The sequence below is a fragment of the Gallinula chloropus genome, assembly GCF_964237585.1.
Source record: "Gallinula chloropus genome assembly, chromosome: 1".
NCBI classification, from domain to species: domain Eukaryota; kingdom Metazoa; phylum Chordata; class Aves; order Gruiformes; family Rallidae; genus Gallinula; species Gallinula chloropus.
Genome location: NC_140085.1, coordinates 53,619,058 through 53,638,469, shown reverse-complemented (window position 1 = coordinate 53,638,469; position 19,412 = coordinate 53,619,058). Strand labels below are relative to the sequence as shown.

Here is a 19,412-nt window from a genome sequence, read left to right as displayed (position 1 = left end):
GCAGTAAGTGCCTCTATCAATCACAGGGAGATCAAGTCCTTGCCTAAAGATGTGCATATAAAGATACCCCATACAGCAGCATGCCCTGAAGGAGTTTGATGGTAATTTCGTAGGTGCCAAATATATTAATATGAGTTCAGGTAGACCGGCATGTTTCTAAAGTATGAAGTATTTAAAGATTAAAACTTTCATTTATTTATTTATTTTAATTATTCCCGTGATTCTCCCAGGAATAACTGTGATGCAGAAACAAAAGACTTGCCTGCCTTTCAGATCTGCAACCTTCTGAACTTTGAATGTGAGGATAACATGGCATATATGAATATGACTTTGTATAATAAATTTCATCATTGAAGAATTTTTTTATAAACACTAACAACATAACCCCTAACTACATCTCTGTGGATATTGCCCTTTTATTTGTTGGGAAGGGATGTGTGTAAATTCTGTGCTAGATGCTTTCATCAAAGGGATGGAAAACTGAGGATGAATCCTTGCCACTAGTGCCAATATACTCAAGAATTTACTGAGGAGTCGTACCTTAATCTAAAAGCCGTAACAAAGTTTTAATATTCAGGATGGACCCAGTTACCCTCTAAGCAGGTAATAATTTTGAAATGCTGTTGGCCACAGGCAGCCATAAATTACGTTCCCTCACTTCCCTTTCATACAAATAGCAAACACTGCACTGAGCTGCAAAGAAGCTTTTGTCTTTTTTTTCAAGCCAAAGAGTAAGAGTTGGCTCGTGTGTGTGGTGTTCCTGTGTTCACTGCTTGATTTGTTTGCAAATATGGCAGTGAGAACCGAGAAGATGTGTTTAAAATATTGCTCGTTGGTGTTTATGTGCAAGAATTATCCCAGCCGTGAAGGAATCTGAACTAGGAGGAGACAGGAGTTCTTGGCTGCATTCTTTTACTAACACGAGCAAGCCATTGCTTTTCTGTAAGATTGAGTGAAGATGCACCACCTAAGGAATTTTAGATAGAAGGTCACTGAGTACAGGACATACATACACACCCGCTCCATCTCCAGGCAGAGCTGCAGGACTCTTCATGTATAAATAAATAACCTGGTCTAAGACAGATTATGTTCCTTGGATATCAATCACTGGTAAATATCGTGTTTCTACTCACGATGTAAGAATACTAAATGGAAACTCATGAAGATTTCAGATTGCCATTATATTTACAGTCTGGGGACTTACTGCTGAGAATTATTGGATGTCTTTCCCTCTGAATATGGGCTGAAAGCTGCAGTGGGATGCTCATTCCCAGCTTGCCTCTTAGACTTTCAAATCAACATTAATCTTATTTCCTACAACCCTACCTCTGAATCACTGTAAATAATGCAGAAAGCTACCAGTCCTTCACCAGTTGGGCTGAGTGAGGAAATAAAACCCCAAAGTCAATCTTTCCTGATTCCATAGCTGGCAAATGTTTTGGACCAACGTGTTCTGTGTATCGTGTGATTAAGGGGACTGAATGCGGTGGGGGAGAAAGGGAGGAAATATGAGGGGTGTGTAGGGGGGGAAAGCTTGAAGTGTTGGAGTGCCTTCTAGTAGCTGCACAATGCAGGGGGGCTTTTTTCATTCCCCTTCCTTCTTACCTGCCCATCAGCTCTTTTTCTGTCAGCAGTCAGACATCCTCTGTTCCCAGCTGCAAATAATACATCCCTCCAGGTGCTGGCATCAAGAGACTGGGTTGGTTCAACCCTGAATTGTTGCCATCTTTCTGTGGCAATGACTCCAGTATCATTGTAGTCTGTTTGTATGCTTCCCTCACCAGCCCCTCTTTTCCACTGGTTGAGACAAAGGTGAGAGATTGTTTATAAAAAAAGTCAGAAATTCTGTGTTGGAGACTGTCAGTGTTTGAAAGAAGACACAGTTGGGTGTTCCCAGCCTAGACTCATGCTTTTCAATATGAATGCAGCTGCTGTTTCAGTCCTTATGAATTTTCACTTGCAGACATGCTGCTTCTTATTTTTAGTGGAGAAAATACAGTCAGAATAGATAGATATCTTTTTTTCCTTATTTATTATATCAACAGATTAGCCTGTGATCTTTTTAAATTAACTGTGAAGATAAGAACTCAACATTTGCTAAATACTCTTCTAATGATTGTTGGTAGCAGCGAATGCATAATGCTACATGGATATTTGTTATTCTTTTCCTTCTTGACGCACTTGCTCATATTTTAGGGTTGGATTATTTTTTTTTTTTTTAGTTCTGCAACATCCTTATTTAATAATGAAAGGACAATTGCAAACAAAAGAGTAGATCAGCCATGGAACAGCGTCAGCAGAGACAAAACCATCTCAGCTAAAATGGCAATTTAGAGGGATACAGGGCACTTCATTGACGTGGTTTTGTCCAGGTACCCTGGAAGTAGACCTCAGCAAATTACCTAGACAAGTCAGCCAAACTGCTAAAGGAATCATTGCGACTTGGTGTAGGCAGCTTTATTAACGTGGAACAGTAGAATTCAGGCTGATCAAAATTCAGATCCTTGTTGAGGGATGATTATTTTCAACCAGAGTATAATTTTATTTTTTTATAACCAAAGAATGGGGTTTTTTTTTTAAAGTTATCTTTTTCCTTTCCTTTTGAGTTACAGCCACAGAAAATGTTTTTGTGTGTCTCTTTGTGACAAGAAGTTGTGTTTTCTGCTGTGATGTTCTACTTCATACAACATCATGGTTAACACACCATGGGTTTCCTGGCAGCAGGCCTCCTAAATTTTCTGAGATGATTTCTTCACTGTGAGGGAAAGCTTGCTATTTTGCTACTAGTGTCTATTACAGAGTAAATAATTTCCAGATAAGAGGTGATTTGGCTTAGGACAAAAATGTACAGCGTTTTCAAAGGTAGAAAGCTGAGGCTTATCATTACTGCTTCTATAAAATGGTCACTTAGGAGAAAACCATTTATGAATTGAGAAAGGGAGGTAGAGCCTTTTGAGAGGTATATTTGACCAATTTTGGTTCCCTTAAATTATCTCAGGTATTTTCAAGCATTTTTTTTCAGTGGATTCATCTTTCAGAAAGCATTTCTGACAATCTATTTTATGCTTCATTGACCACAAGGTTTGAAATTCTAGTCCATATTGGCACAGTAGTGCCAAATTTGTAGTGATAAATGGATAACTTTTTTATTTTAAATAGATCTCTAGTGTTTAATTTGAGATCTGTATTTTTTTGGGTTTTTTGGTTCATTACTTCTGCTATTTTTCTGTCTAGGAAAACGTGATCAAAAGAGACAGAGGGATCAAGGTGGAATATTGCTTTAGACTTAGCCACACAGAGAAAAAGAAGAAGAAATGGATTGTCCAAGGAAGGGTAAATGTACTCATACCATATATTCATTTTGCTTTAAGAGAATCAATTTTATAATTTTCTGACTTTATTTTTGGAGTGACAAATGAAAGATCATATTTTTTCATGGTGATAGTTTTTTTCCATACCAACATCACTGCTCTTGTCAATCTATTTAAAATGTGTAATCCATGATTCATAATTGGCTATTATGCTTGCTAATGCTATTTTCCTAAGCAAAGATCTTCTATTTAGGTGCACCATGAATTCAATTTCTTGAACTTCAACAGAGTGATAGTGTTGCTAAATTATAACCTCCTATACTAAAAGCAATAATACCTCCTATCGTTATTTAAGTGTGTTGTACTATGCAATTATAAGGAGGAGGAAGCTGAAGCGGAGATTAAACACTGAACAAACGCTTCTATTTTAGCATGTTCTCTATTATTCTTTATCCAAAGCCACATCTCCTCATAAATGGGCCCTGAGTCCAAAGTTAGTTATGTTATTTGACTAATTCTATGGAAATTTATGTTACTCATGAGATTTTACTGTTCTGTCCTTAAATTTCTGTAGGGTTTTTTTTATAATTTCCTCACCATAAACCTCTTCTTGTATCCTCATTGCAAAACTGAAATAATTGGAAAAATTCTAAAAAAATCCCAAACAAAATCTTCTTATACTTGCCTGCATAAAATATTTCAGGCAGCTATTGAATAATCTCCGTAAATTGTATTAAAATTGATACTTAAAGTGTATACTAAATCTAAGAGAATATAATCTATGATGCAGTCTATATCTACAAAGTGGTGTTACTTCCTTGAATAGGAAGAAAATGAGTTTTAAAAAAATAATGATAATAAAAAAAGTTGATGAAGAACTTGTTAGCCAACTGTCTTTTCTTATAGCTGCTTCAGCTAACATAGCCTGGATTTAAAAAAATATTTATATTATTTTATTTATTCATATTAAAATATGAATCTAAATAAAACATATCTAAATAAAACACAGTTAGTTTTATTCTTTGTTTTTACATCAGATATCCTTATGTTTTCTTGTGCTGTAATACTGTGAAAGACACCTTTTGTAGAGACTACAAGTCTAAAGAGAGGACGCAGAATGAGATTACAGTATGTCAAGAAGGCAAAGAAAGGAGTTGCCTACCTGAGACCAAAGCATAGCTTGAGAGAGCTGAAAAGTGTTATGTTATAGCTAAAAGCATGGGCAGAAAAGTAACTGGTCCTTAAAATGGAAATGAAGTGCTTCCTTCTGACAGTGGTAAGTAACATTTCAGAGGCATAGTGTGGTGAGGAACAGGACAAATTTCACTCTCTCTCATTTATTTAGGTCTGTGGTTTGTACATGCTTATGTGTTTTACATTTCCCCGTGTATATTTTGTGTTGTGAGCTATCTGAGTTCCTGGGTTTTTGTGTGTATCACATCTGTGTGTGTTTACTTTCTCAAGGAAAATCCATTTGGTATCTGTTTTTGTTTTCAGTTTTGCCAGGAACCCATGATAGTGCTCTATTTCTTGTTAAATTTAAGCTCCCATTCACAGTCGTTTCAAAAAATGTGATTGTTTCTAGAAATTATGAACTTTTATATTGTAGTACAAAGAGAAAAATCTTTTGGTTAAGAAAAGGCGAAATATTTAGCAAATGTTTCAGACATATTAATTTGCATGTGTGTGTATATGTATATGTACACATACATATTAATATACATATACATAAAATACAGGTTTATGTATGTAATTCTTATATAATGAATAAATTATAAATATAATACTTACATCATGAACTGTGATAATAAAAATATGCTAAAACTTTAACAAAGATTCCAGAACACCCAGGTAAATTTTTGCCTTTAAAATTCCAGTGGAAATTTTACCATTTTCTTTATTACAATTTCAGTAAAGTTTTTTTCCATTTAAAGGGAAGAATAAGGGGAAAAAGAAGTAATTCAACACAAACCCTTTTGTTTGGAATTGTTGAATTTCAGTAGGTTGTGCATTTGAGGACAGTAAGCTATCAAAATCATAAAATATTTCTAATACTGTTTAGACTTGAGATCACTATCCCACTCCCAGACATGGTGGAACTTGGCCAAGAAGTTAAAAAAAATTACTGTACTTCGAAAAAACAGGATCTCATTAAGCATAATTTCTTTGGAAATCAGGCTAAAGCAGGGTTAAAAGAAGACAAATAGATGCAGTGCTCATAATAAGGACATGTAGAAATACATTGAGTACTTAGATCAGTATTTTAAAAGAGAACTAAAGATTTTCTTGGGGTGGGAGTGGGGATTGATACTCGTTGATCTCATCTATAATTCGTCAGTCTTCATTTATTTTGATACCTGTGAATTTGTAACATAGGCGATGACACTTTAAAACAAAACGCTTCTCCTCCTCTTCTTTTTCTCACTGATTTTGTTTAACTTAAACTGTGTTGACAGAAAGGAGTTGAAAAGAAAGGAGTTTGGACAAATTTAACTCTGTCATAAGAGAAGTTGCACTTGGGAAAGAGAAAAGGCAAGAAAGAGCTTCTAATGTTTTAACATGCATTAGAATATTAATAGACAATTATCACAATTAAATTTAAAAAAATCTGGTTTCTAAGTAAAGTACCAGGTTTGAGAAACAAAGAATTCCTTTTTGTCTCTTCCTTGAGAGATGTAAATCAAATTCTCTACTAGAACCAGGAAAGGCGGAAGCACATCTTTTATTTATCATGCCATGTCCATCTATTTGTCGCTTCTCTTATTGAAACTGTAGGTTAGTAGGAGATTTAAAATTGTTAATTTTCTACTCTCTCTCTCTTCACTTGGATGTCCTTTATTTTCATGTGCAGTCAAAGAAGCATGAGTATAAGCTTCCATGCTGTGCGTATAAATAACTCCTCTAGCAACTGGCAAGAATTAAAACATGGCATTAGCTACGATAGCTGCATTAGCTGGAATGGTTTACCCAGGGTACATTAACTAATAAACTTGTATCTATTGAAGAAAGATCTAATTAGGACACTTTTGTTACATAAACTGAACCACATTGTTTATTATAATAAAGCCTACATAAAATAATGAATAGAGCATCTTCTATTTTATAATTTCATTCAAATGAAATGACTTAAAGGTAATTTCTACGTTTTAAGCATTTAGTTTCATGGCATCCCGTAGCAATTCACTGACTATAATGCCTCAAATGTTTGCCATTATTAAGAAACATTTAATGTATGATTAGATCAGTCATAAATATTTTATAGGGAGAAAATATATCCTTTCAGGTGCTTTCCCACATCTTTATGCCTGTAATTCTGTGTATCTGCATACAAATAAAAAAGGATGCTCTATTAGCATATTGCACTCCTACCGCATCCTTCTGTTTTGGGTGAGTCAATTTCAAAACACTCTGAAGATGTTTCAATTTCGCTTCCAAAGTCAACTAGGTAAATTTTGTGGGCACTTGCCTTCTCTCTCCTTGTCACTGTCATCTCAGCAGCCTTTGGGGTCAAATTATTGCTTTTCCCAGGCACCTGAAGGGCTGTCCTCCACCCTTCATAACATGGTTTGTTCCCAGCACTGGGTGGGACAGGTTCTACAGCCTCCTTATTTTATCAGACAACAACCTGGAGACCACTATGACATATATGTTGTGTTGGTTTCATGTGTAACTAAGACTGAAGCGTAATGATACCTAAATGATGGTGCAGGGTTTTGAGGGGCTGTGGGTTGGAGGTGTTCAGTACCTTGAATCACCTTTTAAACTGTATCACTGCTGATGGATTTGGTTTTCCTTCCTTGGGAAGACAAGTTAGCCTTATGGTAGTTCCATATGAGTAAGGCACATCGATCTGCCCAAATCAGCCAGTGAAGGAGATAGTGGGCAGAAGAAACTGAATTTCATTTTTACAGACTGTTACAGCAGGATTGCTACAAACATAAATATTGTAATTTTTAGGGAGAAAAAAAATAAAAAGTATGTGTGGGGGGGAATCTTCTAAGGAAATGAGTGATATTCTACAGGGTTTTTTCCCCTTCATCTTCTTTGCCTTTTGTAGTCAAGGAACTGCATACCACCTGCTGCTGGCGTGTCAGGTCCACATCCCTCCTGACTACTACTCTCATTTTTATGACCAGAACAGCAGTTCCAAAAGTTTCCCTCTTAGGGGCTTGTGACACATGTCTGGGTTGTGATTCACTTGCAGAAGTCGAATATCCCGTGGGTAAGAGTCCCCATTTGTAAATACATCTTGTCTTACAGTTCATGAATCCAAACTGAAGAACTGCTGGTGTGAACCATGAGCAGGAGGAGCTGGATGTCAGCAGCAGCCTCCTGGCATGGAGCTTCCTGGAGAACGGTTGCAGTTTTACAAAGAAATACCACACCATGGAAATGACACTCGGTAAGATCAGTATGCTGTGTGCTTTAGGGTTGTTCTTCACTGTGGAAGTTTAATAAGCTCAGAGGAAGCAGAGTATCTGCTTTGCAGCCTGCCTGCTCCATTTTCTCTCGTTATCTGAAGACAAAACAGTGCTCTGTATATATTCTGTTGTGTTTGTACATTAAGCCTATGTCTTTCAATGGCTTAAAATAGAAATAATGCTAGTCACTAAAGAGAGGATAGTTTGTTACCTAATGCCTTTAAAACTGTTTAACCAAAGTGAATTAGCAACTTTTTTTTTAAAGGTTGTTTTCTAGTTAAGACTCTCCTCTGTTTTCTGCAAAGTTTTGTAATCTATAAATTCTGTTCAAGCCCTTTCTTGCTGACAGGCAATATTGTTCTTCATTTGGAAGTTTGGTTTGCTTCCTATGAGATTTCTTGATATACTGTACTTGTTCAATTGTAGCTTAAGCTTGGAAAATCCCACCCTCCAAGTCCATTTAAGTGAAGATGCTATAAATAATATTCCTATATGTATGGTGGGTTTTTTCTAGATTTGAAGGGGGGCTGTGCTGGTGGAAAGAATGTGAGAAGCTTCGTATTAGATTGGATCACCAAAAGCTTTCTTGGAATTTGCCATTTTTAATGTCCATAAAACTTAGGTGTAGAGATGTTCACTTTATTGAATGTGTCATTGCTACTGTGATAACCTTAAAAATCTGTGTGATCCACGTGCTACTGCATGGATGCTGGAGCAACAGCATTCCTTTTAGCAATTAGCATAATTGTTAAGAAAGACAAGGGACTAAAATTATAAAAATCTAAAAAATTTTCTCCTCTTATGTAGAACATGGGATTCTTATGCTTTTAAAAGAATTTCAGTTGCATGCTTTGAGACATTCTTTTTTTTTTATTTTTAATTTTGTTTTCATTTAGCTGTGGATTCCCCTTAGTCGTCTATACTAATGCAAACAGCAGTCTTCATTCAATGCATAGAAAGCTATTATTAAGCTGTATACGTATGAATGGTGCCTCTGCTTTTTTTTTATTCTGCTTTTTTTGGCAAACAGGAATTGGAAAGGAAGAAAGAATAGGCTGGCAATATCCTTTCTTGCTGTTTAATGAAAAACCATTTACAGAGTCAACAGTACGACAGAATTTATTTCCTTTCAGCACATACAAAAGAAATACAAAGTTGTTTACAATACCACCATTTTACTATTTGCTTCCCTTTTTTGCACTACATGATAAACACAGTATTTGTTATGCAAGAAGACCATTTCTCTTCTTCATACACCCTGCAAAAAATAATAAAAGCAATTAGCTTCTTGAGCACTGATACTAATGAAATCTCTTCTACTGATCTGATCTTGAGATTAATTTTATTTGGGAGCCTTAAAAAGGTACAGAGATTGGAACTTTTCATAGGCTTTGTGCCTGAACCCTTTTCTGTGGTGGTTTCTCTGGTCCGTGTGTTCGTGTGCCTCTTTAGAGGGGTGTGTGTTGGAGGTCTGTGGCCTTCACCAGAAGTCTCTTTTGACAATACCTGTGGGAACAGTGTGTTTAACTCCTTTGCCCCCAAGTTAAATATCAGCAAAACTAAGTGTTCAGAAAGTGATTAATGAGAGTAGTAAGCAGGCTGACAGTGCAGATAGCATTGACTGCATAAACCTGTTTAGCTAGGCAACCGGGTTAGAAAAAAAACCAAAACCAGCATAAAAAATAAGTGTAACCTCTAATGCTTCTGTCTCATTCGGTATAGGGAGTGAGAATCACTCACAGTAAGATATAGCTCCGAGGAAAATGCATGCCATTGTAAGTGTGATACAAATAGGTAGGTAGGCTGGCTTTCACTGCTGCCTATTGCGAAGTCATTGTAGTGCCCCAGATTGCCTGTATGCTGGTGATTCATGGAGAATTTATTGTAATGAATGAGGAAATCTCTGGTGGCATTTGGAGACCGATAGTATAGCTTGTTTTTAAATCACTTATTTATTTTAGAGATACAGTAAAAGCTGAAAATAAAGGAAGAGCAACAGTCTCCTCCCTTTGTCCTCCAGATTCTTCTGGAAAGAGCGCTCCCTTTGACTCTCGTGTTACAACGAGGTGGGTGTTTTCTCTCTGGTTGCAATCCCCATCTTATTTATTTAGAAAAACTGGGGAAATATCTGGGTTCATACATTGCTTGGGCCGGAAGTTGGGGGTTAGCGGCCTTATCTGTGGTGATGCCTGTCTGCATCATGGAAGAAAACCAAATAAAATTGGGAGAGCTCATAACTTCTGGATTAGTTTTTCTAATAAAAGTAAATTTTTTGTGACACTCTGAAGTCAGGAAATGAAAAAGTGGATGTTCTCATGGTAACACTGGCTCAACTGCTTTACACAAATAGATTTTTTAAAAAAAATTTTTTTTTTTTAGATTTCTAATGTTTATTATATCAGTATTTTTTTTCTCTGCATGGAAGAAATTGCCTTTCTTGCAAGGTATACATTGCCTTCTGTACGCTGTCAATAGATAAACAGTACTAATTGCAATGATTAAAGGGCAGGATGTACAGCCTGGCTGAGCTCAATTAGTAGAAGTAGGTTTTCATTTCCTGAGTCTTGATTGTCGATGATATCGACGTAGCCTTAATTTTAACTGTGTATACGTTTTGAAATGTAAATATAAACCAGCACATCCAAAAAATGTCATCAAGCATGAGTGAAATGTGCTAGATAAACTGTGTATCCCTCCAACGCGAAACAGAAAAGCAAGGAAAGGAGCAGCGAAGTCATTCGATACCCTGTGCTTGGCCCGGGTCTGCAGCTCAGCCTTGCCCTCCTCCCTTCCATCACACGCAGCTCACCTCTCTTTGCCACCCTGTGCAACAGCCTTTTTCTCTTCCGCGAGGAGGATTCTCCAACGCACTTAGTAGAAATTACAGAGCTGAAGTTTACGCATTAAACCTGCCGGCTGGCTCAGCTACACTCTGCGTGCTTCCCGCTCCGGAGCTGCGCGGGGCAGCGCGGCCGGAGAGCGGGATCACGGAGCAGGGGTTCTGTAAAGCGCCTCTCGGGATTTTTCTGCACTTTCCAGGCCCGAAGAGGTGTCCTCAGCATTGAGTGTGCTGCCCTCTGCTGCTGCGTCTCCTTGCAGCCTCCGCTCACGGGCAGCATCCCTCACCCAGGCCAGGAACCTCACTGCCGGGCTGGGGCTGGGGCAGGTGAGGTCAAGCCAGGACTGGCGGGTGAGGGCCAGCGAGGCGCAGGTACCTGCAGCGTCCTGCACTTGGGACGTAACAACCCCGTGCAGCGCTGCGGGCTTGGAGAAGAGTGGCTGGACAGCTGCCTGGCAGGGAAGGACCTGGGGGTGTTGGTCGACCGCTGGCTATGAGCCAGCAGTGTGCCCAGGTGGCCAAGAAGACTAATGGCATCCTGGCTTGCATCAGAAACAGTGTGGCCAGCAGGTCCAGGGAAGTGACTGTGCCCCTCTGCTGAGCACTGGTGAGGCCACACCTCGAGTGCTGTGTTCAGCTTTGGGCCCCTCACTACATTGAGGACCTGGAGTGTGTCCGGAGAAGGGCAGCCAGGCTGGTGAAGGGGCCAGAGAGGAAACCTTATGAGGAGTGGCTGAGGGAGCTGGAGATGTTTAGTCTTGAGAAGAGGAGGCTGAGGGGAGACCTTATCAGCGCCTGCCTACCTGAAAGGAGGTTGTAGTGCTGATCTTACCCAAGCAACAGGAGATTGGATGAGGGGGAATGGCCTCAAGTTGTGCCGGGACAGGTTCAGATTAGACATTAGGAAAAAGTTCTTCACCGAAAGGGTTGTCGGACATTGGAACAGGCTGCCCAGGGACGTGGTTGAGTCACTGACCCTGGATGTATCTGAAAGATGGATGAGGTACTTAGGGATACGGTTAAGCGGAGGAAAGGTGCAGTTGAGCTTGATGATCTCAAAGGTCTTTTCCAAGCTAGTGATTCTGTGATTCTTTTCCCAGCTGCTGATGCAAGGTTATCCAGCAGCACCGATATTATTAGAGCTGGCCTTGAGCACAGGCAGCTAAAGCCCAGGGGATGGGGAGAAGAGGCTGTGGGTTGCCTCTGTACCTCACTAGGGGCTCTGAAACAACCTATGTCTATGGAGAGAGTGTATCTATGTAAACAAAGTTCAATGGCTGTCTCTACCCTCCCTGTTGATAAACGGTGTGAGAACAGGACCATGACATGTGGAATTGGCACAAGTGGGAAATTCTTCCAAAGAGCATTTGACTTTACTGGCCACCTTTGAAATCCATACAGTGAGACTTCTTATCATCAGCAGAGCCACTGTGGATCTGAGGATTGCAGATGTGATGACACTTCCAATCTTGGTTACTAATGCTGTCAAGGGAGAGAGATGACCTGGTGTCTTATGTGGAATACTGGAAACTAGAGGTAAAAGACTGATCTGGAGAAAAGTCAACTTCTGAGAATGCCATAAAATTCTCAAGTATTGTAATAGACTTATCATAACTCTCAAGCTTCTGTTTGAATTTCAGAAGGAAACCTCCCATCCAATATTTGACAGTTTTGCTGCTCCCTGAAATAGTAAATTTTGTCTTCTTGTCTTAAGCTTCACAAACTGCCATAAACAGAATAAATGTTTCACCTTTCTTTTGTCACTTTTTTTCTGTAGGATTTGGGAAGCTGTGTTGTTTAACAGATGAAGAGTGTATAATTGAGACACCCTTCAGCCTTCCGTCATGGCTGTGAAAGCCAACAGTAGCAAATCGATGAGGAGGAGATCTGCATTTGATGATTTTTGTTAAGAAGGGCAAGCAAGGTAAGAGAGAAATATTTTTCACCTTTGTTTCCATTGGAAAGAGACTAGCAAATAGACGGTGATGTAACATTTTTAATACTGCTCATGGAAGAAGATGTATTTCAATAAAGTAATTCCAGAGGATCAAAGTCGATTGGCTAATTGAATGTCAGGCAGTCAGAAATGTGCCCGTGAGACTTTTTTTGTCCCTCAAGTTCATCAGGCAGGATGGTTACTTTTGGTCTTTTCAATATTATTAAGGTAGTTCATTTTATTTCCTAAAACTGAGTTAAAGATGGTGAATTTCTCTCTTTAAAGAGGATACCTTTTTTTAAGAAGAAAACAGACAAAATATTAGAGAAAGACAGGTCTAGAACTGTTATTTGGCTTTCAGTCTGTGAGAAGGACCCCTGCGGTGTTATATTCAGAGACATTTATTCACTGTCTCTTTATTCTTTTCTCGAAGATCTAAATTTCAGTTGTCAAAACTTTCTCCTTTCAGATGTAGAAATGGAAATCTTTATAGTCAAGGGAATAACCTTTGACTTGAATTTAAATGCATGTCTCGAGGGATTATAAACTCAAATCAGACTACTTTCTACCCAACAGATTCTGCAGGTAATACAATATAATTTAGAAATGCCTTTCAGAGTCAGCCTTGCCCAATCTCCTACCTCATACGTGATGAGAAATGGGAAAGAAAAAACCCCTGGTACCATAGACAGAAAGTTACAGCTCCTTGTGTTGAGATTCCTTTGCATTAATCCTTCTTTTACACCCTACATCAGCTTGCATGTCTTTGGCAGCTGGGTCTTGTTTCCATCTTTGTTGTACTTTGAGTTACTTATAACTGTCTTGGTTTCATGGTAAATGCTTTAACTACACCTTTCCTTCTTTTGCTTTGGCTGGTGTGGTTCAGAATTCTTTCCTTTTGAGAAGAGGATATGTCAATGAAAACATAGACAACTCATCCCAAACTGATGCCACTTGAGTATTTTGTTGGCTGCGAATACTCTGAGGAGCTGTGACACGTGGGGTGTATGTGTGTGTATAGCTCTGTGTGATACAGATGTATGTATAAAGTCCTGTTTGACCTGCACATGTGTGTGCACACACATGAACACATGGTCTTCTCTGTGGGGGCCTTCTTAAATTCATAAGGTGCAACTTTTCTCCCACACAAGAGGTTTCTGGAACCATGGATGCTTATAAAAAACATTAAACATTAAGGAATGCAGAGGCCAATGTCCTCATATGCATTTATAGTCATTTTTTCAACAGTGTTGTGCAGACGTTGCGTTCGTTGGCTGGTGTCGGATATCAGACAGAAGGTAACTTTCACAAGTGATGTTCTCCTGTTCCTCAGAAAGCTATTGTTCTGGAAGAAGCTTTGCTCAGCCTTCCAGCTGCAGTGCCAGAGCAGCCACACAATACTTCTAAGGACTGGACTCCTGTGTGAAGCTTGTGTTAAAATGCTTATGGGAATGACATATAAATGTCACTTACTGAAAGCAATGAATCAGTTCTTTTTACGTGTGCTGTAAAGGAGCAGGGTAAGCTGGCAATTCAGCCCATCATGGACAACATAAACATGATACCATATTTTAACAAACCAGAGAACTCACCCTACCCAAGTCTTCCCCTGCGTCACAGTGTGCAGATTTTTTTTTTAAATCCAACATGTGCATTAAAAAGGAACAGAAACAAAACAAAAAATGCAAACCCTCAAGGTCAGTCAGTCCAAATGAAGACAGGCAATACAAATGCATTTTTATATGTAAACAGAAAAGGAGTGGGCAAGCTCTTTCTCATTATGCCAAATAGCAGTCTGGCTATGATTTAATGCATTTGAAATTAAGTCTGTCTCTTCAGCTGTACATTTTTACTAAGTCTGCAGAACAGACTGGCAGACAGTGTGAGCAGATGCTTATGGTTGGATCAGGCATAGGAGATGAAGGATAAGTTTCTTTGTGGTGGCTTTTCGGTCTAGTATCATCCTTTGAATCTCTGGGCAGGACAATAGCAGCAGCGAGCTGTAGGAGTTTTTCCACATGAAGTGTTTGACCAAATGAGTCTACTGGTGTGTCATAGTAGAAAGACTGTAAAGGCAACTTCTGTTTAAAGATCTCTGCTTACTGCATAGATAAAGAAGAACTATGACTCCATGTGTCCTGAATCTCTTTCTCCTTATTCCCATCTCCTTGTGGTCCCTTTAAAAATATTTAGAGAATTCTTGTCATTTTTTCAGCCAGTCTGTAAAGCACCTGATCTTTTTTGGATTTATGGTATGTGAAGTCAGCACCTTATTTCATAACTTACCCAAAGGAAAGGAGATTGTGACATTCCCTTTTTTCCCTTTTTCCTTTCCCCTTTCCCCTTCCCCTTTCCCCTCTCCCCTTCCCATTTTTCTTTCCTTTTCCCTTCGGCAATAGCAGCAGTAGTAACCTACTTTTCCCTCCTGCTTCACTACGTGTATGGGTGTTCCTGAACCATTGTAGTGATAAGATGTTAATCAGTGATCAAACTCATAAAGTCCCAGATCCCTATTCCTGTCCCACAAGCAGGCCCTGACTCTCATGATCTTTTTCTGAAGAGTATGGAAAGCATAGCTTGCACTCAGCCGTTATGAACCAGCATTTATCTTACTATAATATATACCGATAAACAAACGCCTCCAGAATGGCAGAAGTTACAGTATAAAGCAAAGCATGTTTGGAATTATGGCTGAGTGTCGTTGACTGAAAATATTGGAGGTGCGATTTATCATTGTTGATGTGTATAGCTCGATAGCTTAAATTTTTGCTTTTAAACAGAAAATAATCTACACTCTCTGAGAAGTGACTATGCTTGCTTAAAAATGAAAATAAATTGCATTTGATGGAAAGGAGCAAGGAGTTAAAGAAAAAAAGAAAAGAACAGTTAAAAAATGTCCTTCTTGATAGTTAGCTATATGCGTGATTTTTCTTTGTTCTTCTTTTTTGTTCTTTTTTCTTTTTTTTTTTTTCCCTTAGCAGCTTTGTTATCTGGATCTTTAGTTCTTCCTGCTTCTTTCAGATCTTAGCTGCTCTTTCAGCAAGAGTTTATGGCCTGAAAGCCAATTGCCTTTTTCTTCTTTAATTATGGAAGCTGAAGGCCACTTTGTCTGCCCTGAGTGCTTAATTGAAGGAGGACCATGCATGCTTTTTTGTTCCTGCCTAGCTTGCCAAGAGTATGGTGCACTGCACAGAAGGGACAACAGCTTCTTTGGTGATTTCTTTTTAACTGGCATCCTGGAGCAAGGGGGCAGCCAATAAGGAGATTATAGTACTCATTCCCTTATTTAGGATGGATTGTCTAGGAAGACCTAGTCTAGATTAAGTATATGTGGAATGGTCTTCAGTTTTTCTTTTACGCTCGCAAAACATATGCAAAGTTCTTTTGACTTTTGTTTTTTAAAGAAGGGCATTTAACATCTGCATCTCTCTTTCTTTTCCTTACCAAAAGGGGAAAAGGGTTTTATTCACAAAGAATTCCTTCACTTTTTGCCCTTTCATCACTAAGTAATATTTTTCTCATAAATTTATTTAAAAATAAATGTATGTATGGTCACTGCAAGCTGGTTGCTTGACCTCTTACATGCCATCTCTATGAACCAACCAGAGTGTGACTTTGAACGACAATTATCTCTACTCAAGTTTCCAGTTTTTATTTGTCCTTGTTTAATGTATTTGCCTTATTTGATATCTGAATCACTGTTTTATAAACGGTATGTCTTTAAATAAAAACATTAAATACAGTGATAAGATTTCTAAGCAGCGAAACATGTTTGAATTGCTCCTGTACTATTTATGCTAAAATGTCAATCAGACACCCCAGTTCTACCCTGAGATACTTGCTAAAATGGTAGTGGGATTGAGCTTGGCTCTGACTTTTCAGAATATGAAGATCTTATGAATGAGTCATGAAGGGCAAACTGTCGTATATCAAACTTAATTATTGCATAAGTTTATCCTTCAGCTGTTCTCCTCTGGTCTCCTCATACCAAAAGCCAGATATTTCCTGTTGTGATGTATTTTATTTTCCCAGGAACAAATCCAAGGATGCCAAAGAAGCTGTAGTTGCACTGTAGTGGCACGATACAAAACCGAATGTGATAATTAAGTTATGTTATGAATATTGGTTATAAATTATGTTGTCTCATGTAAGCACTTGGGCTTCTGTTGTCTTTTTCTTTCTGCTGCATCATTTTTCCACAATATTGGAAGCTTGGCCGTGTGCAGAGATTTTCTTATCTAAGGATACCAGCTGTTTACTGGAGGTTGAAACTAGTTGTTCCTTTCTCAATCAATGTCTGTCACAGGGAGACAAAAATGTGTGTACGACTTACATGATTTGTTTTCATAATGATGAATGTAGTTTAGTTAGGAAATTGATTATAAAAATAGAAACCACGCTTTGAAAAGCAATTTGAAGATACGGTGTAGATCTGTTATAATCATTTTAAGGCTAATGAGTATATTTCACTTACGTAGTTAATCTTTTCAGTGTCTAGCAACAATGTTAATGTGAGAAGCCAATGTTGAGAGTAGGATGCACGCTTTGCTGATAGGCACCCAAATTATATGCTAACTATTTAATGCATTATTTCCATGGAATGAGTACATAGAATGCAAATGTAATATAAAGCTGAGGCATTAATCTTCTTCACAATATACAAGTATCAGCGTAGAAATGCAGTAATCTCATTATATCTTTGTATAATGCTGAGAGAAGATTTTGAGTCATTACTGGTTTAGAGGAGTGAGCAACAGTTTGAGAGGCAGGTTCTATCAGATTCAGACTACCCTTGAACCAAATTTCAACTCCCAGTCTTGCAATATCACAAAGTCTGGGCCAAAAGAAATCCTCCTTTTATCAAGGAAATACTGTCCCGGCATGACCCAGACAGGGACTGGGTTCTGTGTCATAATATTCCCTCACTTCTGCCAGTGGTCATTGTTGTTCCCTGTTATTCTGTGTTAACTCTGACCAAAATAAGGGGACATCCTCTGTGGAGCTATGGAAGAACCCTGTGCCTCCTGATATCAACACACTACGTGGTGTTTATTTTGCACACTCTATGAATGTTGCCTAGGCAGGCCAGTTATTTCAAATACCCTCAAGGCTTTGATTATGCTTTCAGTACCCTGCTGCAAATGAGGGAGCAAAACAGGTATCATTTAAATTTTTTTTAAAAAAAAAAGGTATATGAGAAAAGTAAAACTATCTTGGTCTTAAATTATGTTAATTTGCCTTTTAGCATGCTAGAATTGTGAACTTTCAAGTTCTCTTGGTTCAATATGGCCTTTACACAAGATCATCTGTGGTTATTCTGCTCCCCTGACAAATGTAAGAGGGGGAGGCAAGAGAGACAGTGACAGCAGCCCTCAGGAAATAGCAAGTAGATTTTAGCATGATGCTTCCTTTCTATGATTTGGTTTAATCAAAACCAGTATGGAAATACCTATGTTTCCACTTTGAGCTTTATTAGCCCATGCAAAACTTTGCCATTTCATCTCTTTACTTCGCCTGACATATTTAATAAATGTGACAGCAACTCAATGAAGAAGGCATAATAAATGAGTCCTTCCATATCTTTAGCAGAGGAAAGTGTAGATTATTAAAAGACCCATTTCTTTTTAGAAAAAAACCCACAGACTATACCTTCTTGATTCTAAATCCTAAGTATGTGTGAATAAAAGTAAAGAAATACCACTTTAGCTGAGAAGACCAACAGAATGTCTATAGATTCTTTGCAGGTTAAGTCTCTCATTTTTAAGAAGACTCTAAGACTTACTCTGCACTTCTCAGATAATGCAATGTCAACTGCCAAGGGATTGTTTTGAGATATTTGGATACGCACTGTGTAACCTGGATGTGTAAAACTTGAGATAGCTTGTGGGGGGGTTCTTTTGTTTGTTTCCCATTCTTGTGGTCCTGTTTTGCCAGGTTCAGTATGTATATCACTGCTTTCGGCGGTGGGAGAATGAGAGTGGCTGAAGGCCAAGTTAGAGGTGATTGTTCTTCTTTCCTTAAGCACCGATTCTTTCAATTCTTATACCTAATGATGCCTTCAAAACACATTGGAGAATTTAGCTAATCTTACTATGTTTAGCTTTGCATGCAAGTGGAGATCTGGTTATGTGTAAAAGAGCTTAAACAGAGTTGTCATGCTAGCATTTAAATCTTCTCTTTCCAGCACAGCACCACTGTGGGTGTGTTACATAAATTGCCACAATGGAGTGTATTTCAGATCCTTCAGCTCAGAGGCCATCTGTCATTCAAAGTAGCACGTTCACCTGCTCATCACTTCTGCAGCAGTGTGTGCGCTAGACAGGGTACATCCGGATGAAGTTAACAACAGGAGCAGCTCTTCATACAGCTGAGTTTGGAAAGACTTAGTAACCAAGTCACTCTTTCAGATGTGAGCAAACACCACAAATAGATCGCTCTTTCTATCCAAGAGAACACCAAGTGCTTTCCGCTTTGCTTCAGAAAAGAGCAAACTAGTTCCCTGAGAGATGTTTTTCTACTCAGTAGAATCCAGCATCGCCTCTGTGGGTACTTCTCCACCGTGCCTGAGCCACAGGTAATCACGGAACTCTAATAAGAAAATTGCCATCAAGTCCTTGGATAGATCTAGATGAGAATCAGCTTTTTAATAATTATCAATACTTTTTTATATCTCCCCATTTCCCTTCCACCTTTGTATTTCCTTGAACTCCGAGGAAGTGGAAGTAAGCCACTTCCCCTAATATTGTTTGTCGGGAGTGTATTTTGGCTTGAGAATGTGTTCACATTTTTGTATTTGTCTAACTTTTCCTTGTTCCATGTTTCATGCAAACTGCATGAGTTGTTGAAGGAGGAACTTGACAGCGTGGATGTGTGCTGACAATTTGCTCAAAGAATTCCAACTATGG

At 38.6% G+C, this 19,412-nt stretch overlaps 1 protein-coding gene and 1 long non-coding RNA gene across 3 annotated transcripts in view; both read left to right on the top strand.

The window, feature by feature from the left end:
* Positions 1 to 561: 561 nt before the first annotated feature.
* On the top strand, positions 562 to 9,739 carry LOC311205105. The gene is made up of 4 exons (XR_014618133.1): positions 562 to 603; positions 3,235 to 3,333; positions 7,572 to 7,713; positions 9,694 to 9,739. It is a non-coding gene; the product is annotated as an uncharacterized lncRNA (long non-coding RNA).
* LOC311205104 (uncharacterized protein) overlaps positions 9,736 to 19,412 on the top strand; it is an 88,573-nt gene continuing 78,896 nt past the window's right edge. Inside the window, exons 1-2 of one of the 2 annotated variants that reach the window (XM_084279396.1) lie at positions 9,736 to 9,798; positions 12,349 to 12,495. The gene's annotated coding sequence lies outside the window, so the exon portion shown is untranslated. Of the gene's footprint in view, positions 9,799 to 12,096; positions 12,108 to 12,348; positions 12,496 to 19,412 lie in introns of those variants that run through there. The other variant, XM_084279397.1, reaches the window with a different exon arrangement.